Raw genomic sequence first — 13,369 nt, 5'->3', positions numbered from 1 at the left:
GCAAAAGAAGCCTTCTTATGGACTCAACCTTACGTCCATCTGACAAGAGCCACATCACATTTGTTGACACTGGTAAAAGTAAGGTATTGGGTCTAGGTAGAGTTGTAATCTCAAGGGATCAACACATGGATAAAGTCATGCTTGTTGAATCCCTTGGTTTCAACTTAATGTCTGTCTCAATGCTTTGCGATTTAAACATGATCGTAATATTTGGAAAATATCGTTGCCTTGTTCTAATGGAATCTGACAAGTCTCTAGTATTTGAAGGGTATCGAAAAGATGATTTGCACGTGGTAGATTTCTCAGCAGGACCACAGCTTGCCGTATGTCTTCTAGCAAAAGCTTCAGAATGCTGGCTCTAGCATCGGAGGCTTGGGCATGCTGGCATGAGGAACCTCCACACCCTGGCAAAGAAGAAGCAATTCATAGGCATCGAGGGCGTCAAGTTCAAGAAAGATCACTTATGCGGTGCCTGTGAAGCAGGGAAGATGACGAGGGCCAAACATCCCTCAAAGACAATCATGACCACTACTCGACCCTTCAAACTGCTTCACATGGATCTTTTCGGTCCCACTCATTACTCAACTCTTACTACTACTGCTTATCTCTATGGCTTTGTCATTGTTGATGATTATTCTAGATATACTTGGGTGCACATAATCCTTTACAAGACTGAAGTGCAGGATGTCTTCAGACGCTTCGCCAATCGTGCAATGAACAACTATGGCGCCAAGATAAAGCATATCAGAAGTGACAATGGCACTGAATTCAAGAACACTGGACTTGATACATATCTTGATACCTTGGGCATCACACATGAATTCTCAGCCCCGTACACGCCACAGCAGAATGGCGTCGTCGAACGCAAGAACATAACACTCATTGAGATGGCCAGAACGATGCTAGATGAATACAAGACTCCAAGAAAATTCTAGCCTGAAGCCATTGATACTACATGCCATACAATCAATCGTGTTTATTTTCACAAGCTTATGAACAAGACATCTTATGAGCTCCTTACTGGCAAGAAGCCAAATGTCAGTTACTTCAGAGTATTTGGCGCCAGGTGCTGGATCAAGGACACACATCACACCTCAAAGTTTGCACCAAAAGCACATGAGGGTTTTATGCTTGGATATGGAAAGGATTCACACTCCTACAGAGTCTTCAATCTCTTTCATTACAAAGTGGTTGAAACAGTGGATGTGTGGTTCGATGAAACCAACGGTTCACAAAGAGAGCAACTGCCAAATGTGCTAGATGAAGTTCCATCCAGTGAATCAATCAAGCTAATGGGAACTGGAGAAATTATACCTTCTGAAGCTCATCCTGAAGAAGAACTTATCATCTCAGCACCTGATCAACATGAAGACAATGCTCAGCCTGAAGACATTCCTTCTAACAACGACAATGATCAGCAAGAGCAAGATCTTCGCCCTCTACATCCTCGTGTTGCCAATGAAGTGTAGATTGAAATAATAATTGATAGCATCAGTGCACCCGGTCCACTCACTCGTTCAAGGGCAACTCAGCTAGCAAATTTCTGTGGGCACTTCGCATTCATCTCAATAATAGAACCCAAGAAAGTTGAAGAAGCCTTCATGGAACCTGAATGGATTCAAGCTATGCAAGACGAGCTTCAACAATTTGAGCTGAATAATGTATGGGAACTGGTAAAGCGTCCCGGTCCTCGGAAGCACAACATAATAGGCACCAAATGGATATACCGCAACAAGCAAGATGAGCATGGTCAAGTTGTCAGAAACAAAGCTCGTCTCGTTGCTCAAGGATATACTCAAGTGGAAGGCATTGACTTTGATGAAACATTTGCTCCTGTGGCTAGACTTGAAGCCATACGCATACTGCCTTATGCAAATCATCACAACATACTTCTTTATCAAATGGATGTGAAGAGCGCTTTCCTCAATGGCAAGATTGAATAAGAAGTGTATGTTGCACAACCTCCTGGCTTTGAAGATCCAAAACATCCTGACATGGTATACAAGCTCATCAAGGCACTGTATGGCCTCAAACAAGCCCCTCGGGCCTGGTATGACACACTCAAATACTTCCTGAAGAGCAAAGGCTTCATACCTGGTTCTCTCGACCCCACTCTCTTCACGAAGACATATGATGGTGAACTGTTTGTGTGCCAAATATATGTGGATGACATTATCTTCGGCTGCACCAATCAGAAGTACAGTGAAGAGTTTGGATATATGATGCAAGAGCAATATCAAATGTCTATGATGGGAGAGCTCAAGTTCTTTCTCAGTCTTCAAATACGACAGAAACGCAACTGCATCTTCATATCTCAAGAGAAGTATCTCAAAGATTACCTGAAGAAGTTCGGTATGCAAGACTGCAAAGGCTTCACGACGCCAATGCCAGCCAAACATCATCTGGGTCCTGACGACAATGGTAAAGAGTCCGATCAAAAGGTATACCGCTCCATGATTGGTTCTTTACTTTATCTATGTGCATCTAGGCTAGATATTATGCTTAGTGTTTGCATGTGTGCTCGATTTCAAGCGGCACCAAAGGAGTCGCATCACTTAGCTGTGAAGCGAATTCTTCGATATTTGGCTCACACCCCAACTCTAGGATTATGGTATCCAAAGGGCTCAGAGTTTGATCTGGTTGGATTCTCGGATGCTGATTATGCTGGTGACAAAGTTGATCGCCAGTCTACATCAGGCACATGTCACTTTCTGGGACGATCACTTGTATGTTGGTCTTCAAAGAAGCAGAACTGTGTATCTCTCTCCACTGCTGAATCTGAATACATTGCTGCTGGATCTTGCTGCGCTCAGATTCTGTGGATGAAGCAAACGCTCAAAGACTATGGCATTCATCTGAAGCAAGTGCCACTCTACTGCGACAACGAAAGCGCCATCAAGATTGCCAACAACCCAGTTCAGCACTCGAAGACAAAGCACATTGAAATTCGTCATCACTTTCTCAGAGATCATGTTGTGAAGGAAGATATTGATATCATACATGTCAACACTGAAGAGCAATTGGCAGATATCTTCACCAAGCCCTTGGATGAGAAGAGATTTTGCAAGTTACGGTGTGAGCTAAATATCCTGGAATCCTCAAATGTCATGTGATCAGGCACACATCCTAACCCTTATGCATATTAATGACTTAGATGTGCAACACACGAAGTAAAGTATATCTTCAATCAATGAAGACATACATTCTAAGTGTGAATACATTAATGTGGAATTTGACTTCGGAGCGCCACGATAATTGTGCGCTGTGTCTGGGTCTAATACTTCCTATACGGTGAGTAACGCCACCACCAAATGTTCTGTTTGAAGTGTTTCACTCATGGCGTTACATTTGCTATGTCTTCACATTTGGTTTGGCTTCAATCTCAACATATCTTCATGATTATCTTCACTATGTTGATTATATAGATATATATATACTAGTGTTCTGTCCTCTACAGCATTCACTTTTAGCTATGTCTTCTTGTTGAATCTTTTGAACTAAGTGAATGTGATCGGACCCTAACCTCTCTATGCTTTCTATCTCAAATTCTATCTCTCCAAATCATATGCATTCTATTGAAACTGTCGAATGTCTTCTCTGCGTCCTTGTCAGCAGAAGATACAGAGACAACCATTAAGTCCATTTTCAGTGCTCATTCCTCCACATGAAACCCGGAGAAGTAGGAACGACCACCCGACAATCCAGGCGTGCGTGGGACGTGGAACAAACCCCAAAAATTCCGTATAATGGCCACGTGTTCCTCAGATGCGAATCGCCAGGGGCACCTGTGTAATAACGCAGTGCCGCCCCTGTACCTATAAATACACACTTCACGGCGGTCATTATCTCTTCTTCCACTCTCGCACGAACCCTAGCGCCACCGCTAGCCCTCGACGACGCCGGCGACGAAGCGCTTCGCTGCCGCAACCTCTCTGACGCCGTCTTCACGCCGACCGCGGACATCGTCCTCTCCACCGTCACCGTAGGTGTCCTCCGTCACCAAGTTAGGGCATGGAAGATCAAACTGCTCGGCCTCATCTTCCACTCCGTCTAGCAGTTCTTAGTGTGGTAAATAAAACTTCCTTTTTACGGCACCGTTGATCCTATGGCTTTGTCACTTTCTACCACAAGCAGTCTCTATTCACACAAGTTAGATCTCTCTCATACTGCATCTCATAACATGCCTAATATATTCACTTATGCTTCACAAAGTAGTTAGATTCCTCACTTGTACTGATCTCTGGATTCGTACAAATCTGGAACCAACTCCTTATCTATGAGTGAATGTCTTCGCACGATGAGGTCAATGTCTTCTAAACTGATTTATATTCAAAATCTTATGAGAATGCATATGACCTCTTCCCCTTCCCTCGCACCTTAATGCTGTCACAGGTACATGTCCGTGGGAGAATCCCTTGGTTCTCATAGTCTGCATTCATTTGCAGAATTCTTACAGCATCATATAAATTCACCCGAAGCAAGTTCCTGTTTGTCCAGCAAGCGAAAATCTTTGAAGCCTTTAAACGTGTTGAAGCTATTCAGTTTAAAGTTCATGGCTTCAGAGAAATCAGCAAGGAAGGGTGGCAGAAAGCATCATGGAGAAACATCTAGAGATCTCCCAGATGACCTCTCAGAACTGTACAAGACAGATCCTGAAGAGGATTACAATCAGCGCAAGACCCGAATCTAGTGGATTCGAAGATATTGGGCAGAACAATGGTTCAAATACCGATTTGTAACCCAGGAATATGCTGAGGAAAATGCCATCAAGAGACCGTGGGGAGACATCCTATACAAGAATCTTCAACCCTGGTCCAGAGATGAAGCCATTGAACAAGGCTTCTATCCCTGCATGGTCCGTGGGCCACAGCCTGTTGATGCACACCCATCGTCACTACTATGGTGTTGTGACGACACTCTGTTCAAGCGCAACTTCCAGTTTGCCCAGAACTCAGCGAAGCAAAACAAGAAGACATTGGGACTAGACTTCAACCCTGGTCCCTCAGCTCCAAGGGCTGATGGCACACGAGATGCAGAACCCAATGTCATTGGTCCTTTCTACAACCTTGAAGGCCTCATCACCCATATCTTGGTTCAAGGGACTGCAGTGAATGAGCCTGCAGCTGACGCTGAATCAGATGAAGCGCCTGCAGCGCCGAAGCCAAAGAAGTTGAAGAAGCCTAAAGCTTCAAAGCCTGCCCCTTCACCAAAAATCTCACGGGCGAAGCCACTGGCAATTGCACCTCCTGAAGACAGTGTGCAGTCCGAAGATTTATCACGCATCTCCAAGCCCCAGAAGGTCAAGATGCCTCTGCCACACACTAGCCAAGAGCTAACAGCTGCTGCCATTTTGCGCAATGATGCCATTGATCTATCAAGTGATGAAGATCTTGCAGATGACACTCTTGAGCAACTCATCAAGAGCAAAGAAGAAGCAGAAATCTTCAAAGATCTGCCTCTCTTTGATGTAACCATCATCCACAACTTCATTGACGAGTGGTTTGACACGCCAAACATCAGCTTCGAAGATCTGCAACTACCCATTGGCCTCAGTGTCGCCTTCCATGGCGCCATTTCTTCAGAGCTAGCTGTCGCCCAACGCATTGTTGAACTGAAGCAAAAGATTGACTATAAAAAGGCTCAGTTCAAGAAGCATATGGCCAAGCTCAGCGTGCAAGAAGTGAAGAACTTCAAGATTATGCTGCACGAGCTCAAGGAAGCCTTTCTAAAGAAACATGCAAAAGCTCAGGGTTCGCGTGAGCGCATGAAGGTTCTGGCTGACAGATGTGTGCAAGCCTACAATGAGGCTCAGAAGCGCAAGGCCCTTGGGCGTCCTGGCATCGACCCCATGATGGCTGCAAAGAAGATGAAGAAGCCCGCTACGGCTGAACCTGACGCACCAAGGCAGGAAGCAGATCCCATTATCTTCCCAACTAGAATGACTGGCTCGAAGCCAAAAAGCCGGCCAACCGCTTCAGAGCTCAAGAAGACGAGGACTGCTGAGGCTGAAGCCAGGAAGAGGAAACATCCTGAAGCCTCTCCTATTGCCCCCTCCAAGAAGAAGAGGAAGACCAAGAAAGATCGGGCTGCTCCCACAGAGCCTTTGATAGTTGAACCCATTTCCATGGTTCGTCCTGACGCTGAATGCCAACTGACAATCCATGAGCCTGCTTTCACAGAGGCTCATGAAGCTGAAGACTTTCCAGTAGCTGATCCCATCGCTGCTGAAGACGTTGGTCACCATTACCATGTAGAAGATGGTGCAGTCCTTCCTTAGCTCGAGCATAGCGAACTCATCAGCATTGGGCGTCCTCTGACGCCAATCGCTCAGGATGCTTCATGGGCTGATCGCCCACAAGAGGAAGAAGACTTTGAGGCCCAGCCAACTCCAACTACACAGGCGTCGCCTGCGTTGCGCAGGCTTCGCAGAGGTCCAAGGCCTCAAGTCTCTGTTGAAGACAATCTAGCTGCATCAGCTGCTGAAGAAGAATTCCCACAAGTTGCCACTCCCCTGTTCCACCAAGAAGCGGTTCTCGAGGAGAACGTGATCGTGACCGACCCTCCTTCTCATCAAGTGGAGGTTGAACATCTTGAGGCTGCCAGCACCAACACCACTGAAGCCACTCACGCTGTCATGGCTGAAGCTAATGTGGAGCCCCCACCAACAAAAGCACCAGAAGTCAGCGAAGCCACTGATCCCGCCACTTCTGTTCCTAAGTCTGCTGCCGGTCCCCAGTTCGACTATCATGTTGAGCACAGGCCTCAGGTACAGAAGCCAATCCCAAGATTGCTAAGGTTCCTAGGTCCTGCATTAGCACCTGGCTCCTTAAATATCAATGGCTTCAGAGCAGACAACACATTCTTCAATAGCTCCAAGAACCCCTACTCAAGGGGAAAGGATATCATCTGATCGGTTCTGGAGCTATCCACAGCGAAGCTATTACTCCTGCATTCTATACAACCAAGGTCGCATCTTCCCACACAAGCGCCTTGACCTTGAAGCAATAGCTGGTATGCCCTGTCTGGAAGAAGCTCTGGATTGCTTCAAAGAAGTTGGACTGCTGCCGTTCGTCACTGACCAAGAGCATTGGAATGAAGAGTTGCTGCTCCAATTCTATGCCACACTTCACATCCGCGGGTATAGCAGAGATTCGAAGACTTGGGTCCTGGAGTGGATGACAGGAAACGTTCATCACGAAGCCAAAGCCTTTGACATCATTGAGCTCACTGGTTTGCCCACTCCTGGCGATCTCTACGAGCATGGCTGTCAGCTTCATAGTGAAGCTATTGAGAGCATCTTTCAGAAGACTGAACCTAATATGAGTCAGATGCTCAGTATGATGAAGCCATTGCCCCAAGATGCTGCTTATTCCACGGAGTTCTTCGTTGAAGACCTTGAGTATCTGCCAAGAACCATTTATCACATCATAAGGCGAACTCTCTGGCCCATCAAAGGGCACTCTCCACATGCCAAGCTTGAAGGTGCAATGAAGACTTTGGTCTTCTATATTCTTCATGGAAAATGCTTCAATGCACATGACTTCTTCATTCGCCAACTTGCTGCATCAGGCTCTGATCTGTTTGGCTTAAAGTTCTACGCCCCATGGATCATGCGGCTGATCAAACTTCACTCCACTATCTCATATCAGCCATCTGCTCGCAATCATCGGATTTTTCTGCCTGATGTGGATATGTCGATTGAAGCCATCTATCCTGAGCCTGCCAAGGAACCTCTCAGTCTTCAGAATGCAGAGCATCAAAGTTTCACTCAGAACGTTGAAGGCGTTGAAGCCGTAACTCGTGTGTATCCTTTGGCTGGCACTACACGTGCACCGCATCCTGCTCTCACTGAAGCCACTGACTGTACAACTGCTCCAACACCCAAGAAGCGCACTCGTGTTCTCAACGACCGAGAGCTTCTTGTGGCTCTTCATCAGAAATAGGATAGGCATCATGACTGGCTGAAGCGTCAGATGCAAAGCCTCTTGGTGGATGTTAATTGCATTCGCAATCTTGCCACCAAGAATGCTTTTGTTGCCCATGAAACTTCTCGCCGCACATGGAAAGGGCTAACGCTGATGTGTTCTGAAGATGATCTTCAAGAGGATGGCTTCACTGAGCGATTCAAGTTTGACTCCACACCTCCTCGAAGGGCAGTGCTGCGACGAACTCCATCCCTTGAAGACTCTGAGTTCTCTTCCTCTGCTGCAACTGTGACTGCCAGAGTGATCGAGGATGAAGACGATGCTACTTCACCGCCACCTCCTTCAGCATGCTTCGACTCTGCTCCAAGCTCTTCAGCACCGCCAAACACCACCAACGACCCTGCTGCTTCACCTACTCATGGGAACGAGTAGATGCTCTATGTCTTCAAACCTTTTTGGTCCTTACTGACAAAAGGGGGAGAAGCATATGAGGTTGATAGTCTTCAAGCGGGTCCATATGGGCGGGTGCTTTATATTTTGCTTCGTGCTTACAACTCTCGTTTTGTTGCATTTGTTTTTTTTGAGTTGTAACACTTAAACTCGATGGTCGTCTCCTACTTATCTGCCACCTTGTGTTGCGATGATAAATTCCGCATGTGCGACGATAAATTCCGCACTTAGATCATTCTGCAAATGTCCATTTTCCATTATGCATGTCATTATCTTCATATACTTTCACATGCATAGTGGATTGTCATGATAAGTTGAAGTGGATCTCCACAAGTATAACCTGCCATGCGCATTTGCATTCCAAAAGCAAATTACTTATATGCACATCTTCAGGGGGAGCACTTGCAACTTATGAAGACAATTCCTTATCCTTTACAATTTCACAGATTATATTCCCCGTTGAAAACTTCAACTAGTTTGTCATCAATCACCAAAAAGGGGGAGATTGTAAGTGCATCTAGTGCCACCCCTAGTTGGTTTTGGAGTATTGATGACAAACCTAGTTGAGGGACTAATGTGTTTGTGAGAATTGCAGGATAACACAGGCAGAAGTCCCTCATTGATTCGGTTTTCCTACCAGAGATGACCCCTAAAAATGTATGAAGACATTGAAGTCAAATGTGGTATATGAAGATATTCACATTGAAGACTATGACAAGAGAAGACACCACATGAAGCCTATGGAGCTCGAAGACTTAGATCTTTCGTAGTTCTCTTTCTTCTGTGTTGAGTCATAGGAACCACCGTACTGTTAAGTGGGGTCCAAGAGAACCAGTCAGAATGACTGAAGTGATGCTTAAACAAAACCTATGTCTTCGAGTGAAGACTATGAGAGCGAATCTTGTCCAGAGTCGGACAAGTCAGCTTTGCTTGTAGCCCAATTAAAGTTGCCGTGTGAGTTTGAAATCTGACCGTTGGAACACGTGTCAGTTCCTTAGTGACCCAGGGTCATTTCGGACAAATCAGGTCGGGTTGCCAAGTGGTTATAAATAGCCCACCCCCTACAACCATAAATGGTTGGCTGCTCAGATTTAGAGTACGGCTTTTGTCGTTTGAGAGCAACCCTCCTCGAAGCCTTTGAGAGAGAATTCTTTGCGAGGATAAAGCCCTAACCACCCAGAGCCAAAGAGAATTAGGCATCACTTAAGTCTTCTTGTCTGTGTGATCTGAAGACTTATTACACTTGAGGACTGTGCATCCTCCAGCCGGTTAGGTGTCGCGTTCTGGGCATCCAAGAGACGTTGTGGATTGCCGGTGAACGAAGTCTGTGAAGGTTTGGGAGTCTACCTTGAAGACTTACCAGAGTGATTGGGCGAGGTCTGTGTGACCTTAGCTCAAGGGGAATACGGTGAGGACTGGGTGTCCTGAGCTGCGTGTTCAGGACTGGGTGTCTGGGACTGTGTGTCCTAAGGTTTAAATACCTAGCCGCCCTAACCAGACGTACAGTTGTCACAGCAACTAGAACTGGTCCAACAAATCATTGTCTTCAGCGAGTCACTGGTTTCATCTTCCCTTCCCTTTACTTACTGTTACTCCTTGTGAAGTCATTGTATGTTCGCACTATCTTTTGTCTTCACTGAGTGACTGCGTGTTCTGTGTGGCTTCACAATATCTTCCTACCTGATCCTTACTACATTGCTGCTATTAGTCATTGTGCTTTCACTCTATTGAATACTTGACTATGGCTCGCCTAGTGTAGTCTACCTTCCGCTGCAGGGTAATAGGTTTATTTCTATCGTTTGTCTTCATAACTTCCACGTTTTGAAGACTTTCATAGAAATCGCCTATTCACCCCCCCTCTAGTCGATATAGCACACTTTCAGTGCCCCGAAGATGGAGATCAAAAGGAGAAAATGATATTGGCCATATCATGTCACTATTCTATTGCATGTAATGTTTATCATGTTTTTGCTTCTTATTTGCTTAGAACGACGGTAGTAATTAATATGATCCCTCACAATAATTTCAAGAAAGTGTTCCCCCTAACTGTACGCCGTTGCGAAAGTTCGTTGTCTCGAAGCACCACGTGATGATCGGGTGTGATAGATTCTAACGTTCACATACAACGGGTGTAAGCCAGATTTACACATGCAAAACACTTAGGTTGACTTGACCTGCCTAGCATGTACAGACATGGCCTCGGAACACAAGAGACCGAAAGGTCGAACATGAGTGGTATGGAAGATACGATCAACATGGAGATGTTCACCAATGATGACTAGTCCGTCTCACGTGATGATCGGACACGGCCTAGTTGACTCGGATCATGTATCACTTAGATTACTAGAGGGATGTCTGTCTAAGTGGGAGTTCATTAAATAATTTGATTAGATGAACTTAATTATCATGAATTTAGTCTAAAAACCTTTGCAAAATGTTTTGTAGATCAAATGGACAATGCTCATGTCAACCTCAACTTCAACGCGTTCCTAGAGAAAACCAAGCTGAAAGATGATGGCAGCAACTATACGGACTGGGTCCGGAACCTGAGGATCATCCTCATAGCTGCCAAGAAAGAATAAGTCCTAGAAGCACCGCTAGGTCAAGCACCCATCCCAGAGAACCAAGACGTTATGAACACTTGGCAGTCACGTGTTGATGATTACTCCCTCGTTCAGTGCGGCATGCTTTAAAGCTTAGAACCGGGGCTCCAAAAGCGTTTTGAGCAACACGGAGCATATGAGATGTTCGAAGAGCTGAAAATGGTTTTCCAAGCTCATGCCCGGGTCGAGGTTGTAAGATGGAGGAAAATAGTTCTGTCAGTGAGCACATACTCAAAATGTCTGGGTTGCACAACCGCTTGTCCCAGCTGGACATTAACCTCCCGGACGAGGTAGTCATTGACAGAATCCTTCAGTCGCTCCCACCTAGCTACAAGAGCTTTGTGATGAACTACAATATGCAGGGGATGGTGAAAACTATTCCTGAAGTATTTTCAATGCTGAAATCAGTGGAGGTGGAAATAAAAAAGGAACATCAAGTGTTGATGGTCAATAAAACCACTAGTTTCAAGAAAGGCAAGGGTAAGAAGAACTTCAAGAAGAACGGCAAGGGAGTTGCCGCGCCCGGTAAATCAGTTGCCGGGAAGAAGCCAAAGAATGGACCCAAACCTGAGACTGAGTGCTTTTATTGCAAGGGAAAGGGGCACTGGAAGAGGAACTGCCCCAAATACTTAGCGGACAAGAAGGTCGGCAACACTAAAGGTATATGTGATATACATGTAATTGATGTGTACCTTACCAGTACTCGTAGTAGATCCTGGGTAATTGATACCGGTGCGGTTGCTCATATTTGTAATTCAAAACAGGAGCTGCAGAATAAGCGGAGACTGGCGAAGGATGAGGTGACGATGCGCATCGGGAATGGTTCCAAGGTCGATGTGATCGCCGTCGGCACGCTACCTCTACATTTACCTACGGGATTAGTTTTAAACCTCAATAATTGTTATTTAGTGCCAACTTTGAGCATGAACATTGTATCTGGATCTTGTTTAATACGAGATGGCTAATCATTTAAATCCGAGAATAATGGTTGTTCTATTTATATGAGAGATATGTTTTATGGTCATGCCCCGCTGGTCAATGGTTTATTCTTAATGAATCTCAAACGTGATGTTACAAATATTCATAGTGTGAATACCAAAAGATGTAGGATTGATAATGATAGTCCCACATATCTGTGGCACTGCCGCCTTGGTCATATCAATGTCAAACGCATGAAGAAGCTCCATACAGATGGACTTTTGGAGTCTCTTGATTTCGAATCATTTGACACGTGTGAACCATGCCTCATGGGTAAAATGACCAAGACTCTATTCTCCAAAACAATGGAGCGAGCAACAAACTTATTGGAAATTATACATACTGATGTGTGCGGTCCAATGAGCGTTGAGGCTCGCGGTGGCTATCATTATGTTCTCACTCTCACTGATGACTTAAGTAGATATGGGTATGTCTATTTGATGAAACACAAGTCTTAGACCTTTGAAAAGTTCAAGGAATTTCAGAATGAGGTAGAGAATCAACGTGACCGAAAGATAAAATTCTTACAATCAAATCATGGTGGAGAATATTTAAGTCATGAATTTGGTACGCACTTAAGTAAATGTGGAATCGTTTCACAACTCACGCCGCCTGGAATGCCTCAGCATAACGGTGTGTCCGAACGTCGTAATCGCACTCTATTGGATATGGTGCGATCTATGATGTCACTCACCGATTTACCGCTATCATTTTGGGGATACGCTCTACAGACAGCTACATTCACTTTAAACAGGGCACCATCTAAATCCGTTGAGACGACACCGTATGAATTATGGTTTGGGAAGAAACCTAAGCTGTCGTTTCTAAAAGTTTGGGGATGTGATGCTTATGTCAAGAAACTTCAACCTGAAAAGGTCGAACCCAAGTCGGAAAAATGCGTCTTCATAGGATACCCTAAGGAAACCATTGGGTATACCTTCTACCTCAGATCCGAAGGCAAGATCTATGTTGCCAAGAACGGTTCCTTTCTGGAGAAAGAGTTTCTCTCGAGAGAAGTAAGTGGGAGGAAAGTAGAACTCGATGAAGTACTGCCTCTTGAACCGGAAAGTAGCGCAGCTCAGGAAGATGTTCCTGTGGTGCTTGCACCGACTAAAGAGGAAGTTAATGATGATGATCAAGGTACTTCGGATCAAGTTGCTACTGAACTTCGAAGGTCCACAAGGACATGTTCCACACCAGAATGGTATGGAAACCCTGTCCTGGAAATCATGTTGTTAGACAACGGTGAACCTTCGAACTATGAAGAAGCAATGGCGGGCCCAGATTCCAGCAAATGGCTTGAAGCCATGCAATCCGAGATAGGATCTATGTATGAAAACAAAGTATGGACTTTGACAGACTTGCCCGAAGATCGGCGAGCGATAGAGAATAAATGGATCTTTAAGAAGAAGA

This window comes from Triticum dicoccoides, chromosome 7A (genome assembly GCF_002162155.2).
Source record: "Triticum dicoccoides isolate Atlit2015 ecotype Zavitan chromosome 7A, WEW_v2.0, whole genome shotgun sequence".
NCBI classification, from domain to species: domain Eukaryota; kingdom Viridiplantae; phylum Streptophyta; class Magnoliopsida; order Poales; family Poaceae; genus Triticum; species Triticum dicoccoides.
Note: the sequence above shows the minus strand (reverse complement) of the source record.